General features: G+C 46.3%; 1 protein-coding gene across 2 annotated transcripts in view; it reads right to left on the bottom strand.

Annotated features, from left to right (window-relative positions):
- SYT6 (synaptotagmin 6) overlaps positions 1-19,675 on the bottom strand; it is a 96,932-nt gene that overhangs the window by 19,743 nt on the left and 57,514 nt on the right. The gene's annotated exons all lie outside the window — the stretch shown is intronic.

Below are 19,675 nucleotides of genomic sequence, written 5' to 3'. Positions count from 1 at the left end.
TCAGATTGAATTGCAAATTGTGAAAGCATGAGTTTCTTGTTCACTCAGAATTCTGTGCTAGGATGCTGGCCTCAATGGTTCACTACCCCTATCGATACCTGTTCAATGAGACCTGACACCCTGGGGGGTGGGGGCCTTGAAAAGAACTATTGGGTCTGATTATCTTATTTCTGAAGAAGCAAAACAAAACCAAAGAGGAATTATTTCTGTTTCCATACATACACACATTCCTTAGGATGCTGAAAATCATCTCCTTCATTGTAGAAAGGCCCATCCCTGCCTCTCACTTTCCCTGTAAGAAAAATACGGTTACTTACCATCTTGTAACTGTTGTTTTTCGAGATGTGTTGCTCACGTCCATTCCAATAGGTGTGCACGCACCACACGCACAATCATCAGATGGTTTTACCCTACCGTCGGGTCGGCTGTGGAGCCCCCTAGAGTGGCGTCTTCATGGCGGTGTATATAGGACTGCTCAGTTCCTTCTTGCCGGAATACTCCAATAGAGGGGAGGCGGGCAGGATTTGGAATTGACATGAGCAACACACCTCAAAGAACAACAGTTACAAGATGGTAAGTAACCATTTTTTGCTTCGAGTGCTTGCTCAGTCCATTCCAATAGGTGACTCCCAAGCAGTTTCCATCAAGGAGGGGTCGGAGTTCACAGAGTTGCTGATTGCAGGACTGCCTTGCTGAAGGTCGCATTGTCCCTCGCCTGTTGGGTGATGGCATAGTGTGAGGTGAAGGTGTGGATGGAAGACTATGTTGCTGCCTTGCATATGTCCTGAACAGGGACTTGTGCGAGGAATGCAGCGGAAGAAGCCTGTGTTCTTATGAAGTGCGACATCAATGCCGAGGCTGGAATCTTAGCTAAGTCATAGCTTGCTCTGATGCAGGATGTGATCCATGATGAAATGTGCTGGGATGAGAAGCCCTTTCATCCTTTCAGCGATTGCAATAAAGAGCTGTGGTGACTTACGAAATGGCTTTGTGGGTTCAATGTAGAAGGCTAGGGCACACTGGACCTCCAGAGAATGGAGCACTCTCTCTGTTGCTGGCATGAGCTTTAGGAAAGAATACCGGTAGAAAGTATGTCCTGATTTATATGAAGATGTGAGACTACCTTGGGTAGGAATGCTGGGTGAGGACATAGCTGCACCTTGTGTTTATAAAAAACAGTGTAGGGGGAGCTTGGAAGTCAGCGCTCTGAGTTCAGAGACCCTTCTGGCTGAGGTTATGGCCACCAGAAAAGCCACCTTCCAGGACAGGTAGGATAGAGGGCAGGTTGCAATGGGCTTGAAGGGGGGCCCCATAAGTCTAGAGAGAACCAGGTTGAGGTCCCACTGGGGAATGGGCTGCCTCACCTGCAGATAAAGCCTATCCAAGCCCTTGAGAAACAGGCCAAAAATGGGATGTCCAAAGACCAACCTAACCGCTATGCTTGGGTGGAAGGCACAGATGGCAGCCAGGTGCACCTTAATAGATGATATCGCCAACCCTTGTTGTTTCAGGTACAGAAGGTCATCTAGCACAAGGGGAATGGGAGCTTGCTGCGGGGCAGTACCTTTCTTAGGGACCAAATGGAGAAACGTTTCCACTTCATCAGGTACGCTGTGTGAGTGGAGGGCTTGCTACTCCCCAACAGAGCTTCCCTAACAGAGTCCGATCACTGCAGTTCCAGCAGATTCAGCCAGGGAGTTTCCATGCCAGGAGATGGAGGGACTCCAGGGTGGGGTGCTGTAGTTGGCTGTGGTCCTGTGTGCTGAGGTCTGGGAGCACAGGAAGGGCTACTGGCCTGTCCACTGATAGGTTCAGCAATGTGGTGAACCAGTGCACCAGCGTAGCCTTGCAGATGAGGATCACTGAAGCCCTGTCCTGCTGGACCCTGAGGACCAACTTATGCACGAGAGGGAAGGGCAGGAACACAGAACAGGTGACCCGTACTTGGGAGGTGAAAGGTGTCTGCGGTTCTGAAGAGAGCAGAACAGCTGGCACCTTCTGTTGCTCTGTGTGGCAAACAGGTCCGCGTGGGGATAGCCCCACCTCTGGAAGATGGAAAGGCCATTCCCCGTGTTTAATCACTTGGGGCAGAGAACATGCGTAGATGTTACCAGGCACCAACAGAACTTCATCCACCCTCCAAGTGACTGTCCTGGGGCCCATTTTTATCCATTGTCATTTTAATTATGCCCCCGAAGATCACAATGGACCATCAAGTTTCCAGTAGGTTGTTGCACTGTAAGGAGCCTAAGCAGGTCCAGCTGGAGCTGCCTTAGAGAAGATACCGCTCTGGGGGGCTTGGTTTTTTATTTTAAAAATAAATGATAATAGGATGAAGAAGCTTCTTTCATTTGATCATTACCTGTTAGGTTCACTCCCTCTGGGGCACCTGGCATTGGCCACTGTCAGTAGACAGGGTACTGGGCTGGATGAATCTTTGGTCTGACCCAGTATAGCCATTCTATTTTTAATTCCCAAAGGCAGGGAATGCAGAGACAAGAGCCTCATCTCTTCCCCAAATCCTCCCATGTACATGTGTGGGAGGGTATTTAAAGAGTGGACATGGGGTAACCTGGCAAACAGGAACTCAAACATGAAGCACTTCAGCCCTTAGCTCTCTATTTTATGGATTTCAAGGCCATAAGCCAGACTGATAATACCAGTAATTTTCCTCATGTAGGCTCCTTGCCTTTATGTTGTATCATACTGTAGATTCATCACCAGAAATCAACCTTATATAACACGACACCAGACCTTCCCAGAAGACAGAACTAGCTACTGGAATGGGGCTTGAGTCAGTCTAACAGAAGAGAAGAAATAGGTCCAGATGCCACTCCAGCTAAGAGAATTGATGTAACATTGGTACAACAAGACATTTTGAGTAAGAAACTAGAATACAAAATCAACATGGGACACATTAAATGGATTAAAAACTGAACAGATATACAAATACATTTTGAGACCTATGGGGAATCATTATTACACAGGTGTGTTTTAGCAGGGTCCCTCAGGGATTGAATCTTGGCCCTACACTATTTAACATTAACGACGACGTGGAAGAAAAAACAAAAAAAATTCTCTGAATGTTTGCAGATGGCAAAGACTGAGGATGTTGGAAATAAAAAGGTGAAGTCACTGATATAGTGTGATCTACATTGCTTGGAAAACTGACCAAAAGCAAACAATATGCATTTCAATATGGCTGAATGTAAAACCATACCTCGCACAACAAAGAATGTAGACCATACTTACAGGATGGATGACTCTACCCTGGGAAGCAGGGACTCTGAAAGAGACTTGGGCTCATAGTGGATAATCAGCTGAACATGAGCTTCTAGTGCAATACTGTGGCCAAAAGGTCTAAGGTGATCCTTGGATGTATAAATAGGGGAATACTGAGTAGGAAAAGGGAGGCTATATTCTCTCTGTATTTGGCACTGGTGCAATCACTACTGGAATGCAGTGTTCAGCTGTGATAGCCACAATTCAAGACAGATGTTGAAAAACTGCAGAGAGTTCAAGAGAGTCTACAAGACTAGAGTAGGGTTGGAAAGCATGCCTGATAGTGAAAGGAGCTCACCAGGTTAAGGGTGACTGGAACACTGTCTACAGGTATCTACATGGATAGCAGACATTTGAAAATAGACGGTTCTTTAATGTAGCAGATGAAGGTATCACAAGATCCAGTGGATGAAGGTTGAAGCTAAACAAATTCAGACTGGAAATATGGCGCAAACGTTTACCAGTGAGGGTAATTAACTATTGGAACAGCTTACCAAGGGTTGTGGTGGATTCAATGTCACTGGAAGTCTTTATACCAAGGTGGGATGGTTTTCTAACAGATCTGCTCCCATCAGGGAAGTCTTCTGGCCTGTTTTATGCAAGTGGTCACACTCGGTATCACATTGGCCCCTTTGAGTGAGGACTCGGAACAGACAATGAGAATGGAGAGAAGGCACGCAATCCCCTCCCTCCCCACCCCACCCCCCAACAGCCGGATGGGCAGGATTCACTCCAATGCAAGCCCACTGCAGGGTGGGGAAACACTGCAATCTGTGACATGGGCCCAGACCGCTCAGAAGCCGTTTGTTGTTGAATGTAAATTAATTCATTAACAGGATGAAGAGCTGAATTCAGAATGGATGTTATCCTGGAAGTCTCTTTCACAACTATTTGGTTTCAGGGTGGTGATGGGGGTGGCAAAACTCCAGGCAAAGGCTCCAAGCAAAGGATTTTGCCTTGATTTAGAAAGTACTCAAGAGTCTGCAGTACGTGTAGGAGTCAGACAAACCCTGCGACCTGACAGCCTGGCATTCTAACGATCTGCATCCAGCCAGCCATTTGCCTAGAACAAATAAACCCACCAACTTATTTTGTAATAAAGCTAATTTCTAAACTCAAATATTTTTGTTCCAGGATCAAGGTCTGAAGTGAGTGACACCGCTCTAACTGGTGTCTGTTAAATGTGTTTTATTCTGGAAGAAAAGATAACATTGGAGGAGAAATTAGTTGATCATTATCCTGACAGAATTTGGTCTGTCCCTCTTGAATTATAAAACTGATACACCCACAAGTTTCACTAAGCTAGCCTATTCTCCTCCCTCCCCCGCTCCCATAATTTTGCAGTGAATAGCACTATATTATTAGGCCTGGCATAATGGAATGTGTATCCGTGTGCCCCAGGCATGTATTTCCCCTTTCTCTTAAAAGCTGAATATTTGGAACAGACCTACAAAGTAGCCTGACTCCTATCCTACAGCTCAGGTTAACCGTTCTCTGCCTCCCAAGGAATATGCAAGTCCCTGCACAGTGCAACACTTACTTCTCATTGTTACAACCAATGCACTTGTCATTTCATTTCTGTATAAGCAACAGCAGAGGAAAGGACATGTAATGCCCAATGAAGACCATTAGGAAAATTATATGCTGTACATTCAAGCTACGCCAGCTACTACTATATCTTCCCTTGCCAAGCATGTGACATTTGTTTCCTCTGCTCCAGGAATATAGAGCAGAGACAGGAAAAGACAATACAGAATGTGAGCAGGTCATCTTAGGGAGCTGATTGCATCCCAGAAGTTTGGATTTCTGGCTGTCTAATGTGATAAACAAGGCAGAGCTCCTTTCTAATTGTTCCACTCCATTGGCACAGCCAGAGCAAAACCCAGCCTCCCCTCAGGCAAGAGATGCCTTTGGAGGGTGCAGCTGGGCAAAACTTTCAATAAAAAACAAAGAAACAAGAAAAACACGCAGCTTCAGGTCAACCAAAACCATCTGTGAATTTGGGTCTATTTCAGCAAACTGTTTTGGAAGTAAATAAAACAAATATATGAAAATGTCAACCAAAATGTTTCCATCCAAATGATGAAACTTTTTTCCAACATTTCTGTTCACTGAAAAATTTGAAACATGTTCACTTTGAAACAAGTCCCCGCCCTCCCAGTGTTTCAGACCCCAACCAAACCAAATATTCAATTAACTACAAAACCTTGTTGGGGGGTTTCTTAGTGGGTCACATTTATGGCATGGGTTTTGTGAGGATAAATATGTTCGTGATTATGATTGCTCTAAGATCTACTGATGAAAAGCACTCTGAGAGCTAGGTATTGTTATGGCAAACCCACCTGGAAAATAAATAAATAAATTAAACTTTGCCAAAAGACTGTGGCAGAAAATGGGTTAGGAGTATTTTGTTACCGATTTTCACTTCATTAGTCTGGACTTGTCCACTCTGGATTTTCCTCCTCTGCTCTCTGTACAGTCACCCTTGATGCTGTAGCTCACCTGCATGTATTGTTCCTACCAACTGCCCTCTATCATGCTATAGGCACTGGTGAGGTGTGTTATCTTGTAGGACTGATGCGTGCTGGACTAGGTCCCATGCCATAGTCTGCCATTTGCCTGCACAGGACAACGCGCCTACGATGCGACAGAAAGAGACACATCAGGGTGACTGGGGTAGTAATTCATTCCCAGTATCTTTCGCTTCTAGGAAATACAGACTGACTTTGGCTCAACCCATATTGTTATACTGTGTTTTGGCTCTTTAATGTCACAGAGATTCCTGACTTGAGGCCAGTTGGGAAGGATACAAACGCTCATGTTTCAAAACGCTGGGACTGTCAAGCTCCTGGGTTGCCACCGTGCATGCTGGCAGACATTCAATAAACCACTCAGTCCTCCTTATGCTGTGGAATTGAAATCTAACCTAAAACCCCAGAAACTTTAATCCAGCTTTCTTTGGACCTACCTGAATATTAGCCTTCCAACTGGTTTTCTTTGGTCTCACCTGCAGATGCCAGACAAGCAATAATACTCAATGCAATGTACCTTGCCTGCAAGAAGGACTTTCCCTTCCTGTAAAATGCTTCCTCCTTGGGAGGAGACAAAGAGCAAAGTCTAGAAACCGCTCCTAAGTATTTAAAACAGCCAAACCAACTGAAAGATTTGGAATTAGGGTTGTCAACCCTCCAGGGTCGTACTGGAGTTTCCTGGAATTAAAGATTATGTCATGATGAAACCTCCAGGAATACGTCCAACTACAATTGGCAACTCTAGTTTTTCAGTTTTCAGAATGGAGAGAGGTGAACAGTGGTGTCCCCCAGAGGGCTGTTCTGGGACCACTCATAGTCAACATATTCATAAATGATCTGGAAAAAGGGGTAAACAGCGAGGTGGCAAAATTTGCAAAAAAGCAAACAGAATGTTGGGAATCATTTAGAAAGGGATAGATAAGAAGCCAGAAAATATGTTGCCTCTATACAAGTCCATGGTACTCGCACATCTTGGATACTGCGTGCAGATGTGGTCACCCCATCTCAAAAAGAATATATTGGAATTAGAAAAGATTCAGAAAAGGGCAACAAAAATTATTAGGGGTATGGAACAGCTTCCGTATGAGGAGAGATTAATAGAATGTGGACTCTTCAGCTTGAAAAAGAGACAGCTAAGGGGAGATATGATGGAGGTCTATAAAATCATGACTGGTGTAGAGAAAGTAGATAAGGAAGTGTTGTTTACTACTTCTCATAACACAAGAACTAGGGGTCACCAAATGAAATTAATAGGCAGCAGGTTTAAAACAAATAAAAGGAAGTATTTCTTCACACAAACACACAGTCAACCTGTGGAACTCCTTGCCAGAGGATGTTGTGAAGGCCAAGACCATAACAGGGCTGAAAAAATAACTAGATAATTCATGGAGGATAGATCCATCAATGACTATTAGCCAGGATGAGCAGGAATGGTGTCCCTAGCCTCTGTTTGCCAGAAGCTGGGAATGAGCAACAGGGGATGGATCAGTTGATGATTACCTGTTCCATTCATTCCCTCTGGGGCACCTGGCACTGGCCACGTCACATCCCCGCTCTGTCCCTCAGTTTCCCCATCTGTACACTAGGGATAACAACACTGACTACCTCTGTAAAGCACTTGGAGATAAAAAGCACTAGGTAACTGCTAGGTATTCTAAAACAGCGTTTTTCAAATGCAGCCACCAGGACCTTTTCTTGCGGTCACAGTCTCATGGACAGTGACTGGGAGACAAAGCAGCTGCCCTTCCCCCTCCCTGTTGCTCCTGGATGTGCCGCCTTGCTGTTGGTTGCTGGGGCTGCCAGCAGGGATTGGGCCCTGTCTGACACACCTGGGGCATAATGCTGGAGGAGCAGTCAGCCAGTGAGTTCCCCACCTTCCTGGGGCTGGTGATGTTCAGGCTTACAGCCCTGGGGTGGCAGGCTCTGGCCACAAAGCTTCAGGCTTCATGCTCGGTCCCTGAGCCTTCAGACTCTGGCCCCATCCCCTGGCTGCAGGCTCCAGCTCTGGCTCCCCGCTCCAGCTCTGGCTCCCAATTGCCGCCCCTGCCCCTCATTGCCCCTGGTGCCTATCCATCCACTTCCCCATCCAGGACTTAATTTTTCCCCAGGCTTGGCAGGGCTGAGTAAGTCTGCTGTGAAAAGTGATACTTGTATATTAGTTAATATCGCTTTTCACACCTGCAGACTAGCTAGCAATAAATACATTACAATGATTTGGACGTGTCTAGGTACGTATTCATTTGTTTTTCCTAAAGTTAATTATTTTAGAACAAAGTGTAAGAGCAGCGATCAGTAGGAGTTGGTAACTGCACTCTGAGGCCACCAAAAATTTTGTTGTGAGAACTCCTGTCAAAAGATCTGCTCCAAGAATGATTTCGGAGCAGATCTCTGGCCTGCATTACACAGGTGATCAGACGAGATGATCACAATGATCCCTTTTGGCCTTGAAATCTCTGAAGTCCTCTATCCAGCTAGAGATATTACAGGCAACAGCAGCACACGTTTTCCCCAGTCCCCAGAAAGTGCTTTGGCCTGGGATGCCCACCTCGGACAGTGAAAGCGTGGTAGATATTGCGTGTCTTTGGGGAGACACCGTATTGAGTATCTATCACTGTACATGTGATTGGGTCTGCTTCACGGGAGAAGGCTACCACAACTCCCCTCAGGAACTAAAGCGGGGGCAGGAGAGGAAGAGGGGATTAATCTGAATCTCACATTGTAAGAGCCTCCAGAGAGGAGCCATCATCAGGGAGGTTTGCACGTTCTGGTTCAAATGGGTTTCCAGACATTGGAAACAAAGGAAGGCCTTCTGACATAAATACATAGCATTTAAATGGATTCAGGGTCTCCTTTTTAATCCAACTAAATGGACAGTGCCTTTTGTGGGGCCTCCACCCTGGACAAAGGGCTTTGACCTACTAGGGTTCCACATGACTCAGGGGGGACCACGCGTATGCTGTTAGCATTGAGAATAGGAACTTTTAGTGGTTGTGTGTGTGTTCGCTGTAATGCTTTTCCCTTAAGAAAAAAAATGTGCTTGTTAGAAGGAGCTGTGTGGGGACTTGTAACTGCTGGCAATATGCAGTTCATATGCAGCTGGTGTCTGTTAAATAGCCCATAGACATAAGCAGAGCTCAGGTGTTGGCCTTTAGGCAGACTGGCTTGCTAGGGCTATCACAGCGTAAGGCAGGAAGCTGTGCAGCCTTACAGCCCCTCAATCAGAAGAGAGAGGGGCAGGTGTCCCTGCCCAGTGCCCAGACAGGTGATGGTTGGAGATCTGATACTGCCTGAGAACTCCTGCAGTGAGCCATGGAGGCGAGAATAGAGGGGCTGTTACCCTGAATTGGTGGCAGAAAGGAGACTTAAGTTGCCATAGTACATTCAATTTTTAGTCTCTCCTCTGAGGCTACCAGTAAGGAGGCCATTAGTGTCAGCTGTGCTTGTGGGTTTGTGATGTTTAGTAAAATCTAGAGTGAGGCCACTAAAGAGTGGTCAGACAGTTACAGGCCCCCTGAGACCAGATTCAAATGTAATCCTAGAGGTCTGCATCTGTTCCCTATCCCATCCCCAGTGCAATTGGGCATGCTCTCAAAGGCACTTCCCCCCTACAGATCTCGTGAATGTCTGAATGTCTACAACCTATCCTAAATGATGACCCAACACTCTCACAAATCTTGGGAGACAGACCAGTCCTTGCCTACAGACAGCCCCGCAACCTGAAGCAAATACTCACCAACAACCACATACCACACAACAGAACCACTAACCCAGGAACTTATCCTTGCAACAAAGCCCGTTGCCAATTGTGCCCAAATATCTATTCAGGGGATACCATCACAGGGCCTAATAACATCAGCCACACTATCAGAGGCTCGTTCACCTGCACATCCACCAATGTGATATATGCCATCATGTGCCAGCAATGCCCCTCTGCCATGTACATTGGTCAAACTGGACAGTCTCTACGTAAAAGAATAAATGGACACAAATCAGATGTCAAGAATTATAGCATTCATAAACCAGTCGGAGAACACTTCAATCTCTCTGGTCACGCAATCACAGACATGAAGGTCGCTATCTTAAAACAAAAAAACTTCAAATCCAGACTCCAGTGAGAAACTGCTGAATTGGAATTCATTTGCAAATTGGATACTATTAATTTAGGCTTAAATAGAGACTGGGAGTGGCTAAGTCATTATGCAAGGTAGCCTATTTCCTCTTGTTTTTTCCTACCCCCCCCCCCCCAGATGTTCTGGTTTAACTTGGATTTAAACTTGGAGAGTGGTCAGTTTGGATGAGCTATTACCAGCAGGAGAGTGAGTTTGTGTGTGTATGGGGGTGGGGGGGATGTGAGAAAACCTGGATTTGTGCTGGAAATGGCCCACCTTAATTATGCACATTGTAGGGAGAATGGTCACTTTGGATGAGCTATTACCAGCAGGATAGTGAGTTTGTGTGTGTGGTTTTTGGGAGGGGGGTGAGGGGGTGAGAGAACCTGGATTTGTGCAGGAAATGGCCCAACTTTATTATCATGCACATTGTGTAAAGAGTTGTCACTTTGGATGGGCTATCACCAGCAGGAGAGTGAATTTGTGTGGGAGGGTGGAGGGTGAGAAAACCTGGATTTGTGCTGGAAATGGCCCACCTGATGATCACTTTAGATAAGCTATTACCAGCAGGACAGTGGGGTGGGAGGAGGTATTTTTTCATATTCTCTGTGTATAAATAAAGTCTGCTGCAGTTTCCACAGCATGCATCCGATGAAGTGAGCTGTAGCTCACGAAAGCTCATGCTCAAATAAATTGGTTAGTCTCTAAGGTGCCACAAGTCCTCCTTTTCTTTTTGTGAATGGAAAAGCCGTGCCCTTCATCTAACAGTCCACACTCTGCTTTTTATCCTTTGCAAAAATAAAGTGCTACATAAATATTAACAGAGTCTCACAATCTTTGTGAGATAGGTATGGGATATATCAACCACTAACAAAATGCAGACACTTCTGGGGTGGCACAGCAGCAGTTTAATAGAACACTTCAAGACACAGGCAAAACAAGAATCACTGTGGAAGCATGCTGCATTGTTTTCAATTTTGTGTGCATGCTGGCTAGAAGGGGACCAAATTGTGCAACTGCTAATATAACGAAAAAAGGTTAGAATAGCAATGTGGTGCAAGTCATAGATATGAGCCTGTCCACATGACACTGGGGACAGTTACTCATGCTTATTCCCCACGTACACACACCGTTATCCTATCAACAAAAGCATACTGGCTATGTCCTGGAGTGTTCTCATCTTTGCCTTAGGAACTCAGTATGTATGCAAAGGGATTACGTGCTGTCCTGCTGCATGCAAAAGCCCCAAGCCAGGGAACGTCTCTCTCTGGATCTTTATGATGTGAATTACCTTCGCCCAGCCACCACTTTTATAAGCTCAGCAAGCACAGATTCATTAGCATCTCAGGCTCTCTCAGACCAGACCCATTTTCAGTAGAAGTTTTAAGTACAGCAATGCTAGTAGCATGAGCACAATTACACAGCATGAAAATGCTGAACTAGTCACGGAACCGGAACATGTATGACCATGTACATTGACCTGACACATACATACTGGAGTAAATGGGGCCAGAGAGGAGTTTGACTGAGGTAAGCGAAGGAGAAGAAGAAAGTAACTAGCTGTACCGGGACCAGTAGTTAACTGTGCAATTAGTAGCTACATTTTTGCATCAAATCACTAGTGAAAGCTACTTAAGGGCTGAAGCAAACTCTGGAGTGCCTCTGCCACCCCAGCTCCAAGGAAACCAAACCGCTAGTTCCTGGAGGAAGTGGTTGGTATTTTGATAAATTACAGCCTTTTTCTCTCCCTGCTTCCCTTTGCCACCCAGTAATCTGCTTCAGCGCTGTCAGGACTGGATTAATGGCTCACTGGCCTCTTGGTACTTGGCAAACAGAGAGAAGAATCACAACTAATTATTGTGTCTTCTTACTACTTCCTTCCCTGGTATTCTACACCAACATTCCAGGGTACCCACGAAACACACATTGTGCATCCTCCTGCCTTGCCAGATCAGTGTGTGTTGTAATTGTAAAGCAAAATGCTCAGGTGCCTCTGGGGCTAGTCCATAATCCCCTCTCCAGCTCTATTGCCTACTCTACCGTCTATATAAGAAGAGTCCTAGAAACAGGGCACTCCAGCCAATAGAAGAGGCTTAAATGGTGACCAAGTGCTCTGGAAAGAGCAGGCAAAGGAGACACCCCAGATGGTGGTATGCAGTGACTGCCATTACAGTTGTTGACATTTCACAGTCATTGGTCAAGACTAAAGGGGACCAGAGAAAGGTTAGCAAAAGAGAAAACATTCAGAGGCATAACCCCAAGCATTATAATGAATAGGAATGTTACAGCTCCGTAGCACATAATCAAGTGAAGTTAAGAAAATCTAAGTGAACTATCTCTCTATCTCCATATATCACAGCCCTGTTGCACTGCCAGAGTGGTGGAAGTGAGACTCAGGAATGGAGTAGATGGAGAGCCGAAAGCTGTAGTAGTAACCTACCGTCAGAGGGCCAGTCTGCTCCATCCCATCTGGCCAGCCAGGCCTCCACTTTTCCTCTGACTCTCTGCTGACCTGCATGCAGCCTCATCACATTCCTCCCTCTTAATTAGGGCATAACACAAGACTAATGTAATCAGTTTGCTTGGCCATGCCAGGCACAAACTCTTCCTCTCCCAGCACAAATAACCCCCTTTACTGCACTGAGTTGCAGTCACAGGCTCCTCGCCCCCCATTCTGACATTGCTTGACTCTCCCTAAACTGAACACAGTCCTCACTACCAGAGAGCCACCCCCCAAATCTCTACTGCTGAGGAAAAGGCTGCCTTTTATAGTAGCTCTGCCTCCAGGCTGCTGTCAAATGACCCAGTCTCCTGATCCACCTGCAGGCTGCACTGGGGTTTTAACCCCTTGTTGTGAGTGCTCTATAAATGAGTGGAACACTTACTTAGGGTGACCAGATACCAAGTGTGAAAAATTGGGAGGGGGGGATAATAGGGTCCTATATAAGACAAAGCCCCTAATCTTGGGATGTCTGGTCCCTCTAGGATGGCTATATATGTAAATAGCAAGTTAACAGATACACGGCCAGTAGCTGGTGCTCAGGAACACGTAGCATAGTTCCTGGGGTTTCTAGGACCAATAACACATGTTGTTGTGCACCGCAAATGGATTCTTGTGTACAGTTCTTTACACACAGCTCTTAACACCCTTTGCAGGCCCAGCCCGCCCTGTCACACCTTCTAATAGCATAGTCTGGTGTGTATCACTGTCTTGCTCATGGGAATTTAAAAAAAAAAAGTGAAGCCAAACTGAGTTTATAAACAGATTGGTATTTCTCAGACTGTGGAAAAACATTATCCTCTGAACTAAGCAGAAAAATCCCCAAACATATACAAAGCATGGTTACAAGTTTGCTTATTTCATGCATAGGGCATACAATCCATTTATCATTGCAGAAAGGGTATTTGGTTCCTTCCATTGTGCTACAATTATCTCTTGAAATTGCAGCTGTTAGTATCCAAGTGACAGAACTCGCAAGAGAAGTATATGCATTGGGGAAAGGTAAAATGCCCATGTGTAGCGGACTAGGTCTTGTTGATGCATGTGATTTATGCCAAATTATTTCCCACTCTTTCTCTGGCAAAAGATTAGATATTTATTCCACTTAGATGTGCAGAATACTAATGAGCGATGTATTAAAGTATTGGTTCTAGACACTAGACTTCTCTTGTCTAGCAAATAAATCCCAAATTTTTTCAAACACGAAGAGTATGAAAGAAGCACTGACAGCTAAATGCTTTCTGGATAGAGGGGCTGTATGACTAGACTTGTGAGAATCTAAAGACACATTGTCACAGAAGATGCAAGTTGCTTGTAAAAGAGTTTGATATACCAGTCCATTCAGAGCTCCCTCCAGGATCTCTCTCGTCTTAAAATACCAACTCTCCTAAAGACCGTTCCCTTCAAAATGACAAACACAGTTTCGTCTAATGGCATGACAAAAACATCTTAGTCCCAATCTCATTGTCAACGTTCAGTAATGAGATACAACCTAGTGACTGTGTTTTCACCTATTATATTGCCCTATCCTTAGCACCTACTGACAAGTCCATTGTGAGTTGAATTTCTAGCTTCCCAGAATATTAACAAGGGGCCTTTTTAAAGCATCAGAGTTCTCTGCATATCATCTGCAGCTTTTAGAATCTCTGTGGCTTCAGGGTCTTGACTGAAGTCCAACTACTCCCAGCCAGAGAGATGAGGAAGGCAGATAGCTTGAAAATAATAGCTGCTTCTGAGTGAGGTCGCTGAGCTCAGAGAGGATATGAATGAACAATGCTGCCTAAGTGCTTAGACACTTGCAGAAATGTTGCTAGTTTCTATTCCAGTTATCCTGTGCGATATCATCTACATTCAGTGAAGAGTTAGGCTGTCCTGCTAGCAGCTTTACTCTCTCACTCTGCAGTGTAATGGCTTGGCTCTTAATTCCATTAGCTACGCTAATCGGTGTTATAGCTGTATTAATCATTAGTTCTTGGAAAGAGCCATTCTCTATTTTAATGTTCCCAAGCCCACTAAGAGTTTCATCTAATAATCTACTCCTCTTTTGTTTCCTTTTTCTTTTTTAATGAGGCGAGGAGACACAGGTGGCTACACCGTATGCTCTATGGCTCTTCATCACAACAGTAAATCTGTGGGGCGGAGTTTTTTTATTTTTTTCCACGGAGAGGCTATGAAATGAGGTATTCAAGTAGGGTGAGATTAAAACGAATGTCTTGAGCAGGTGCTCAGCTGTGTGATTTACAGCAGATTCCCGCAAGTGGGTTTGAGGGGGAGGGACACTTCCAGAAAGAGGAGAAGAAAGGACAATATTGTGTATTTGTTATATTACAGAATGCAGTAGGACATTCCTAGAAACATAAAACATGACATTCCAAACTAAAGTAGAGTTTGTCCGTATTGCATCTCCAATTTGACAGGAATGAGAGCAGTATCAGGGCTGTGTATTCAGGTTCAGATATACATGCCTGCCCATCTGCAGTCTGCATACTGGGCTTCACATCACCTTCTGCAGTGATCATCCCTGACTCCTGCAAACTATATAGATCTTCAGTGTACCCTCAGATGGGATGTTTGGAACAGGAATCTGGTTAAAGTATAAATGTTATCCTAGTCCACACATCCACTGAGTTCTTAGGACTGTATGATTAAGAGGGAGAACTACTTAAGTCTGCTTTCACTCGTGGAAAACTTTCCTCAGTCTAATACAAATCAAGTATTTTTGTTGAGGAATCCCAGTGGAATTATGTGATTCTTTGATACTCAGCAAACCTCCCACTGAAGTGAATGGAACTCTGATTTTAATTATAGTCTCTGAGGCTAAGATACTTTCTAACCTGTAACAAGAGCGCCCAGCAAACTACCTCCACTGTTCTGCTTTTTCCTTGTCAGAGTCCATGACCCTGTGCTCCCTGTGGGATGTTATTCTGCAACAATATTTTCCCCATTTAAACCAGCCAGTGTAATTTATTTCCCCTCTCACTCTGCACAGTCTGTTTGCGTCACTTGCTTCGTCCTACCCCCAGGTGCAGGGTAAGCTCTATAAGGTGTATGGTTTATATGACTGCAAAGCTCATTGCACAGACTTTGGCCACTGAATAAATATAACAATACAGCACATGCTGATGAACATACGGAAAGAGAAAGGCACAAGAGAAGGGCACTCATCAATACCATTGCTTTATTTTTCATCTTGTAAAGTGAAACCCTCCCCTGTGCAGAGCTTCAGGACAAAACCTACTTGCCACATAAGTCCCCCACCCAGATATGTGCTGCCCCGGGGTAACGTTTTATTCATGTTAGCTCCAGTATTGTGCAAACAGTGGTCAGACTGGGCAAGTATAAGGGTGTCTGCCTGCCCCTCTGCCCAGCACCAGCCACGCCACAGGCAAGAGACGTAGCCTTCATTCAGTGGCATTTTTATTAAACATCTGGTCCCTAGACCAGAAGCCAGCGGGCTCAGAGGGTAATACACAGCTGGGCACCCATAAACCCTGCTGCCCAATACTGCCAGGGGCACATCCCACCACCTCCCTGTCATTAACGCCCTGCAGCTGAGGTGCTATGGGCTGGGGACAGTCTACATGGCCATGGGGTGTCTGAACCCTCTGGGGCAGCCCCTGCTAGAAGGGACCAGCCTTGTACGGAGTAGCGCCTGGGCACCTGCAAGAAGCTGGAGCTGCTCCAGGGTTGTGAGGGACAGAGGGCAAGAGGCCCTGGGAGAGACCCAGTGGGCGCTGCAATGCAACCATTGGCCCCTACATGGTGGTGGTGAGGAGGGACATGGCCCCCTGAGGATTTCGCCACAGGATTTTCTATATCTTGGCCCAGATCTTCCTCTTGTCATTAATTCTCATAGACTACCAGGATTGGAAGGAACCTCAGGAGGTCATCTAGTCCAAACTCCTGCTCAAAGCAGGACCAATCCCCAATTCTTGCCCCAGATCCCAAATGGCCCCCTCAAGGATTGAACTAACAACCCTGGGTTTAGCAGACCCAATGCTCAACCCACTGAGCTATCCCTCCCCCCAATGCAGCAGAATATCTTGGTGCTTCAGTTAGAATATTGTGCTAAGTCGTCATTTAAAGCTTTCCTGCCCCAGCAGCTTCCCTCCATGCAGTGGGTGTTGGAGGGGCAGTCATGCCTGCTCTACCCTCGGGCTTTGCCCTGTGGCTTCTGCGTACCCCAGCCCTAGGCGAGAGCTCAGGGGGCCCCATGTGGCTCCATGGCAGCTAGTTTATGGTTCAAGGGGGCATTCCACAGATCTTGACTCCTAATCCCATGCAATTGCCAAGTCAATTGCCCCCCCGTGCAAAGCCCAGGTGCTCCCTGTGATCTGGGCTCCGGGTTCCCTCCATTCCTCCAGACACAGCGCGATAGGGGGAGGGCATGCGGCAACATTCAGACAGACAAAGGGACTCGTGCGCCTGGCTGGCCAGGCAGGGGCCATTTCGGGCTAGCTGGGCCTAGCTCCTCTCTACTGGTTTATTTCAATCTGCGCCTGCGGAGCTTGGTGTAACCAGGGTAAGGAGCATGGACTGGAGAACGTCTAACTTGGCACATGGCACCGCTAGGAGTCGGACAGCTGTGCAGACCCGTTCTTCCTGGGCGCCGGTGAGCACAGGCCCAGGTGCTCCTCACTGATAGCAAAGAGCTATCCCCACATTAAAGAGACACCCACTCAGGCTCTGACCCTCCATGCAGCTAAGATGGGGGGAAATAGCTAGGAGCCAGCCCAGCAAATACAGGAGAAAACGTGAGCAAGGCTTTAAACCTTCCTCCTCCCAGGTTGTACGGACAGGCTTTAGAGCCTGTGAACTTTAATGCACCACACCAGGTCTGCTCCTGAAAGTGCTGAACTCCTCCATGGAGCCTGTTCCTCAGAGAGCCAAGCTCGGCTGTACATCACAGCCTGGTGTCACTGCCATCGATTTTACCCTATGGGATCTGCTGGAGCTGACTGACTGGATATCGCACTGCCAGCCTGACAAAGCTGCATCAGAAGTATCAGATAGCATATTCCTGTTTATCTCCATCCCCCCGCAGACATGGTGCAAGGAACCCCCAGCTGCACAAAGCAGCCCCCGCACATGTCAGGATTGCCAGGATAAATGCAGACTGTAACTGATGCAGACTGTGTGGGCCCCACACTACAAGAAGGATGTGGATAAATTGGAAAGAGTCCAGCGAAGGGCAACAAAAATGATTAGGGGTCTGGAACACATGACTTATGAGGAGAGGCTGAGGGAACTGGGATTGTTTAGTCTGCAGAAGAGAAGAATGAGGGGGGATTTGATAGCTGCTTTCAACTACCTGAGAGGTGGTTCCAGAGAGGATGATTCTAGACTATTCTCAGTGGTGGAAGAGGACAGGACAAGGAGTAATGGTCTCAAGTTGCAGTGGGGGAGGTTTAGGTTGGATATTAGGAAAAACTTTTTCACTAGGAGGGTGGTGAAACACTGGAATGCGTTGCCTAGGGAGGTGGTGGAATCTCCTTCCTTAGAAGTTTTTAAGGTCAGGCTTGACAAAGCCCTGGCTGGGATGATTTAATTGGGGATGGGTCCTGCTTTTGAGCAGGGGGTTGGACTAGATGACCTCCTGAGGTCCCTTCCAACCCCTGATATTCTATGATTCTATGATAAATGTACCTGTAAAAGAGAACATGGAAAGGACCCTGATATTCTATGATTCTATGACCCCTCAGTGATACCTGACCTGCAGGGCTATGACAGCTTTATCCAGGGAGCCAGCAGCACCCATTCCATACATCACTTACATCCCTCAGAAACCCCTCACTGGGGCCTGGCTCTCTACACAGAGCTTAGCAATCGCCACTTGTAATGATTCTCTGGCTCTGTGGCTCAAGTTAGTTCCCAAGCCCTCTTTCTGCATAGGTGTCGGTGCATTTGCTCTTGTCTATACAGATTAGTGACACATTTGGCGGAAGAATTCAATGGGGATTAGTTTTTTCTGTTGTTGTTTTCCAAGGTAGAATTCTGAGAGCCAGTGGCTGCAGGTGAAGGTTCTTACAGACTGCAGGGGAAGGCGCCTATCAGAGACCACAGAACCCCACTGACACATCCAAGAAATCCAAGAAAGGTCTTGAGTTCTCTGTAGTTACTTGGACGTGGCCATGTAGTGAGTGCTTCTATTTTATCAGGATCAGTACTCACACCCTCTTGGGACACGATGTGACCCACATACTTCAGTGAGGTTCTGCAGAACTGGCATTTGTCAATTGAAAGCTTCAGACCATAATCCTCCAACCTATCAAGCACTTTAAGAAGTCTTTCTTCATGCTCCTCTAAGGTTCTTCCAAACACAATCAGGTCATCCAAATAAACTAACACTTGCAGTAAATTCATGTCTCCCACAACTTTCTCCATGAGACGTTGAAAGGTGGCAGGTGCTCCAGAAATCCCATGGGGCATGCGTTCGAACTGATAAAACCCTAATGGGCAGATGAAGGCTGTCTTCTCCTTATCTTCTTCTCCCAGAGGGATCTGGTAGTATCCACTTCGAAGATCCAACACAGAGAACCACTGGCTTCCCAGCAAACAGTCTAAGGCATCTTGCACTCGTCGACCACAGTACGGCTGTTTAGGGTGCGGTAGTTAATACACATCCGGATTTTCCCATTCTTTTTACGGACTACCACAATGGGTGAGGCGTATGGGCTGCGGGACTCTGTAATGATGCCATTTGCAGCCATCTCCTGAAGATGATGTCGCACATCTTCCATCTCAGAGAGAGCAATCTTCCTAGATCTCTCCCTGAAAGGTCGAGAGTCATGTAGTCTGATATTGTGCTCTACTCCTTTTGCACATCCCACTCATGCAGTGAGAACACCTTGGATCTTTCACAAAGTTTCTTCCTCAGGTGATCTTTCCAGTCCTCGGACACTGGTGAATCTCCAAAGTCAAACTTTGCTGGGTCTATTGTCGGAACTGGAGTTTCACACTGGGGTTTTACAATCGACTCAGGCTCAAAGAGGTCTGCTATCTTTTGTCCTTGCTTCACAACAACATCACGACTCGTTTCATTAGCAATCAGTATCGTCACCCTTTCCTGGGCTTCAGCAGGTAGGGTTATGACTCGACTGGGGACCAGCACTCCTTCAGGGAGCTCTCCTCCCATCGGCTGCTCTATCATTGCTAATGTCCCTTTACTGCCTTTCAGCCAGGTACTCATGACAAGCACTTCTTGCTCCGTCCTTGCAGGCACTACTAAGGGCGTCGTGCCCACGTACTTCAGT

This window comes from Lepidochelys olivacea (assembly GCF_965140295.1).
Source record: "Lepidochelys olivacea isolate rLepOli2 genome assembly, chromosome: 21".
Classification (NCBI taxonomy): domain Eukaryota; kingdom Metazoa; phylum Chordata; order Testudines; family Cheloniidae; genus Lepidochelys; species Lepidochelys olivacea.
The sequence above is the reverse complement of the archived record's forward strand: the minus strand, read 5'-3'. Positions and strand labels throughout refer to the sequence as shown.